This window comes from Lepidochelys kempii, chromosome 9, assembly GCF_965140265.1.
Source record: "Lepidochelys kempii isolate rLepKem1 chromosome 9, rLepKem1.hap2, whole genome shotgun sequence".
NCBI lineage: Eukaryota > Metazoa > Chordata > Testudines > Cheloniidae > Lepidochelys > Lepidochelys kempii.
The window spans coordinates 58556161-58562107 of NC_133264.1; the positions used below are offsets into that span (position 1 = coordinate 58556161).

The 5947-nt window shown below is 48.5% G+C and overlaps 1 long non-coding RNA gene across 1 annotated transcript; it reads right to left on the reverse strand.

Moving 5' to 3' along the window:
- Window positions 1-2210: 2210 nt before the first annotated feature.
- LOC140916927 (uncharacterized) lies at window positions 2211-5017 on the reverse strand. Its single transcript, XR_012160689.1, has 4 exons — window positions 4933-5017; window positions 4787-4835; window positions 3421-3501; window positions 2211-2333 (listed from the first exon to the last, which is right to left on the reverse strand). It is a non-coding gene; the product is annotated as an uncharacterized lncRNA (long non-coding RNA).
- Between the last annotated feature and the right edge of the window lie 930 nt (window positions 5018-5947).

Consider the following 5947-nt stretch of genomic DNA (forward strand, 5'->3'; position numbering starts at 1 on the left):
GCCTGTGGGCTCACTCTGTTGGGTAGCTCCACACAGGTTAGCACGATGAACTCCCTGAGCACTCATATACCTGGGTTACGGTAAATCCAAGTTATTGAACACCCGGGGGTACTGTCTGCAGTGAGGGAGTGGCTGGGATTCTCAGAAGGCAGCTAAGCAAATGAACCCTTCTGAAGCTCACAGGAGAGCTGAGTGCACATCAGCAAAGCTCCCCACGTCCTTTCGAGTGTTTTATTTGCTTAGGCTCATTTGCTATATCTCTTCTGGGCCACGTTTGCTCAGTTACGCGGCTCCACGCAGAGCTATGTCTCCCTAAGCCGTGAGCGGCCAGTGGTGCGTTCCAGATAATGGCCAGGGAAAGCTTCAATCAGACCGTGGCTGACCAAAATGTAAAGTGGCTCCGCTCAGATGCACACTTCCACTAGTTTCAGAGTAACAGCCGTGTTAGTCTGTATTCGCAAAAAGAAAAGGAGTACTTGTGGCACCTTAGAGACTAACCAATTTATTTGAGCATAAGCTTTTGTGAGCTACAGCTCACTTCATCGGTTGCATACTGTGGAAAATACAGAAGATGTTCTTATACATACAAACCATGAAAAAATGGGTGTTTACCACTACAAAAGGTTTTCTCTCCCCCCACCCCACTCTCCTGCTGGTAATAGCTTATCTAAAGTGATCACTGTCCTTACAATGTGTATGATAATCAAGGCGGGCCATTTCCAGCACAAATCCAGGGTTTAACAAGAACGTCTGAGGAAGGGTTGGGGGGGGTAGGGAAAAAGAAGGGGAAATAGGTTAGCTTGCATAATGACTTAGCCACTCCCAGTCTCTATTCAAGCCTAAGTTAATTGTATCCAATTTGCAAATGAATTCCAATTCAACAGTCTCTTGCTGGAGTTTGGTTTTGAAGTTTTTCTGTTGTAATATCGCAACTTTCATGTCTGTAATCGCGTGACCAGAGAGATTGAGGTGTTCTCCAACTGGTTTATGAATGTTATAATTCTTGACATCTGATTTGTGTCCATTTATTCTTCTACATAGAGACTGTCCAGTTTGACCAATGTACATGGCAGAGGGGCATTGCTGGCACAAGATGGCATATATCACATTGGTAGATGTGCAGGTGAACGAGCCTCTGATAGTGTGGCTGATGTTATTAGGCCCTGTGATGGTGTCCCCTGAATAGATATGTGGACACGGTTGGCAACGGGCTTTGTTGCAAGGATAGGTTCCTGGGTTAGTGGTTCTGTTGTGTGGTATGTGGTTGCTGGTGAGTATTCGCTTCAGGTTGGGGGCCTGTCTGTAGGCAAGGACTGGCCTGTCTCCCAAGATTTGTGAGAGTGTTGGGTCATCCTTCAGGATAGGTTGTAGACCCTTAATAATGCGTTGGAGGGGTTTTAGTGGGGGACTGAAGGTGACGGCTAGTGGCGTTCTGTTATTTTCTTTGTTAGGCCTGTCCTGTAGTAGGTGATCACTAGTGCCCGCCATGGCCAGCGGGGTGCCTCTCCTGAGACCGCTGTTAAATTGCTTCCCAGAGCAAGAGGCTGGAGCTTCCTCCAGTTTAGAATATTTATGTGATTCATTGCACTGATTTAGCATACGTCCCACATTACATTCACAAAGCCAATCGGCTCCACGTCAAGCAACAAACGTGAGGAAATGGCAGACTTCAGCTTGCCTCACAGCTTTAATTGCCCGCCCCTTGTTTCTGTGCATCACGGTACAGTTTTTAACTGGGTCTCAGCGTGAGACGTCTCAAGCAACAGTAGCCACACCTACCACTGCCTGCTCTGTCTAGTTACATTTTTTGCCATGAAAACTTATGAAAAATGGATCCTGGGGCTGTTTCTTCTCAATGACTATTTATAATTGGGAAGGCAAAGGAAAAGGAGAATTGCCTCCATTAGCTTCTTTCTGCTTTAAAATTACTGCCTATGTGTCCCGCTTCATGAACACTGTCCTCATCCCCCACAGCCTGTGTCCCCTGTTTCTCTTTCCCAATTGTTTCTTATTTATTTTGTCTGTTCTTTTCCTTCCCTTCCTGTTTTGTGCAGCTTTCCAGGTTTGGCTCAGTCAGTTTGAAATATTTTTTTTCAGTTCGGCTCGGATTACTTTCTAAATCACTTGTCCAGCCCGCCCCCATCTCCCCAATCACTCCCCACTTTCTAATTTTCTTTTGTTATAGGAGGCCAAGCATGAGAAACACTATACAGAGTAGCAAAAATATACTACATACACTACAGTATAAGCTGTAGGAAAGAATAATATTCTTTTAAGTGGCTGCCGTGGCTGGTGCACGTTGCACTAATCTCTCGCAGTTCAAATCCCCATTCCTGCAATGAGACAGAAATTGAAGTCAGTGTACCTTCTACATCAGTCTTAGCATCCAAACCCTGTCCAAATGCTGGAGGTCATTGCTACAACTCCAGTGTCCCCCCATTGCTAGGACATGTACTGCTTCCCTGGTGGTAGCAATTCTCACAAAGACCAGGCATAGGTAGTTTAGCCACCTGTTCAGAGCAGGTCCAGATAACACACTGGTTAAGATGCTGGTGGACGCTAGCACTCCTGTCATTGTTACCACAGGGGGAGCTGCATTGGTGGTAGCTCAGAGGTCAAGTATTTGAAGAAAAATGTCTGTCTCTCAGGCCTTGTCCAGACTAACAAAAGCCCAGCCTCCACTGGGAGACTGTAAATGTTCATCAGCACTGGATGCTCTTGAGCTGGTGCTGAGAGGTTTAACTACTAGTCTAGACAGGAAGGAGTGGGCTGCGGCCCTGAAGTCTCAAATGCTTTTTGTAGTGGGGCTGAAAAGGCCTTTGTCCTGTTTTAACTAACCCACCTTCAGCACTGATTTCCCTAGAGTGTCCAGGGCTAGAGCAGTGGAGAACTGGTGCTTAGATAGCATGGCAAAGGGTAACAGGCTAAACTGCAAGAGAAGGACAGAGGCCCTCGGCCGTCCTGGTCCCGTGCAGTGTGGGGAGACCACTGAACGCTAGTGGCAGCTCCAGAACAAGTCAAAGCAACACTCTCTGTTGGAAAGGAGCTAGAATCGCCCTTGCTGTGTCCCGTTGTTGGGCACGAGCTGGGCTTTGCGGAATCTGCTACTGCTCTGTTCCACATCCCTAGCACAGAGCACTGAGGTGCTGAGGCCCTGGCAGGAGCAGGTACGACATGAGCTGAGTTTGGTGTTGTGCCTAGCACACCTGGCCAGTGGAGTCGGCTGCTGCTGCATACTGCCACTGCTCAGAAGCCAGGCAGGCCTGCAGCAGAAGTTGAGCCCTGTCAGTGCCCTGTACCTCTCTGTGGCTGGCTCAAGCCAGTGGGAAGGGCCCCCCACTTCCTAAGAGCAAGGTACTGATTTAGAGGGGGAATAGCCCACCCTTGTCATTCCCTGATTAAATACCTCCCGGCTCTCACCTCTGCTGCCTCTCTCCAATCTCTTTCATGTACTCGTCATGGCCGGTTGTCACGCTGATGTAACTGAGCTTCTGCAGCAGCCTGCAATTGACAGGTGTTGTTACGTGTGCTGTGAGCGATAAAGTCTGGTGATTCATGTCCCTGCCCCTTTCGATGTGTGCCAAAGGGGGGAGGTCAGATTCAAGTCCCTGAATCCCAAATCCACTTGGATGGTTTCAGTTAAAAGGTGTTTGTTTTCTGATTCAGATGTGGCCAGAATCTTAGGAGAGAAGCTGATCTCACAGACATTTCAACCTTACCACTTGTGAGATTTCAGTGTCATTTTAACAGGGTGGGCTAGAGGCGGTCACTCGATTCCCTTAGAAGAGCAGCAGGAAGCTGCAGAGCAAGGGAGTTTGCAATGCGTAAGCTCCAGCAGAGAAGAGAGGGACTTGAAAACTTTGGGTTAAGTGTTTATTAATGTAATAACACAGAAGCTGAGAAGGGTCAAAGGGTTTGTGAATTATTGAGGAAATCCCTTGAAGGGGTAAACTGAGGCAAGGCAGGCCACCTGCAGAGCAACCTCTAGCCGTGAGGGGGCAGCGGGGAGGAGGCCAGCCTGGTGACGTTCATAAAATCAAGACAAGAGCTTTAGACCTGATGGGGGCTTGACCCTGAACCCTGGCGCTGATGCAGCCTCATACCAAACCTCAAATGCTAGCCCTGAGGATACAGCCGCAACATGAACCTGAGTGGTAGCCTAAACCAAATCCAGCTCGGAATAGCACCTCCCTCGCCGGCCCCTAACTTTCAGCCCTTGGCAGGGCCATGCTGGCAGTGCCATGAACAAGGACCACGCAGGTACAGGGAGCAGCCCAGGCAGTGGATTTCCCCTGTGTACCTGGTATGCTACACAGCACTGCCACGGTTAATAGGAAACCTTGTGATTTTATCCGGGTGCTGTTGCACAATAATATCTTGGACACTAGAAAGTAATGCAGAATACAGAGCAGGGAAAGTATTTTACTCTATGGTTTAAAGCACTATGTAAATTTATGAAAATATTAGTAGTGATCATTAATTATTGACTGATTGTTAACAAAGCTCCCCAGAGCAACCTAGCATCCTTTGTAAAGAGGAATTTAAATCTGGTCTGCTAACAGCGAACACCTCGGTTAGGAGTGACTGACAGTTCCAGAATGCACATGGAGAGGAAAAAAGAAAGAAAGGTACACGCAACAGGTCTGGGATGATGATTTTTTCAATGGCAACTGCCTAGATGAAATGAAACAGCCACAAATCAGAGTAATTCCAACTCTTCAAAACACACTCACACTCACTCGTTCATGCTCACTAATAAAAAGGGGCTGCCCCCAGCATTACATACCATTCTGTGAACCGGTCTAGCTTGCTGTGGGAATCTGATCCACGGCCCTCTATTCATGAAAACAATCACCATTGAGAAGTTAGATTTTATTTTCTTGCCATGTAACAGCTCTCGAGTCATTAGACAGGAAGGAACAGCTGGGTTACCTTTTGCTCGGCTTGACATGATAGAAGTGTCTCTGCTGCACTTGTTTTCTGAAGTCTGAACTCTGAATCTCAAGTGGAATGTTTTATGGCTCAGGAGCTGAAGACAGCCTCACGAGCACCTCCCCCTGGGGTTTCAGAGTTCCTCCTCTAACTTTCCTCCAGTTGCAAAGGAGCTGTCAGCACGGGACAGGTGTGCTCCTTCTCAGTGAACTGCATAGGGAAATGAAGGCAAATACACTGATTTTCACTTCTTCTCCTTTCTCTTCCCCCATACACCCCACCAAACGTGCTGCCCTTCCCCCCACCACACCCACTAGCCTTCCTGCATCCCATCCCTCCAAAATGACACAACCCAACCCTCTCTTCCCACAGCCAGTTTCTATTCTGCCTTCCCACAGCGGCTTGTGGTTCAGTCCCTTAGCCCTGGGTCGCTGTCTCCTGGGTGCTGGCCAAAGACGACCCTGAACTAGCAGCTGGAAGGCAGCTTACATGGGGAATGTGTATGGAGTGAGAAGGAGAACTTCGGAGAGCAAAGAAGTAAGGTGAGGCTGGAGCCCTTCCAGGTCAGGGTCCCCCACCCCTTGTTGTGGCTTTTTCAGAAACACTCCGGGGCCACTGTGCTCACATCTTGGGGGAGTAATCTGGCCCCTGGACTCTAGTTCCAGACTCTTGGATTTTGGGGTTCTTTATAAACAATATAAATAATGAGTCATTGGGCCAGAGAGAGAGAATGACTCTGTTGCCTAGTGGTTATGGCACCCACTGGGCGGTCAGGGGGACCCAGGGTCCAACCCCCTGCTCCAATGACTAATTCTTTAGATGTAGCAGGAGAGATTGACAGGGCCTCACCCCAGAGTCTCCCATCGCCCAGTGGTTAGAGCACTCTCCTTAGAGGATTTAAGCAGGAGTCTGCCACATCCCTGGCGAGTGCGCTACCCATGAGGCTAACAGTTTTAAGGGAGGCTGCGGTAGCAACCTCTGCCCAGCCAGACTTTGAATGGGACCCAATCCAGCA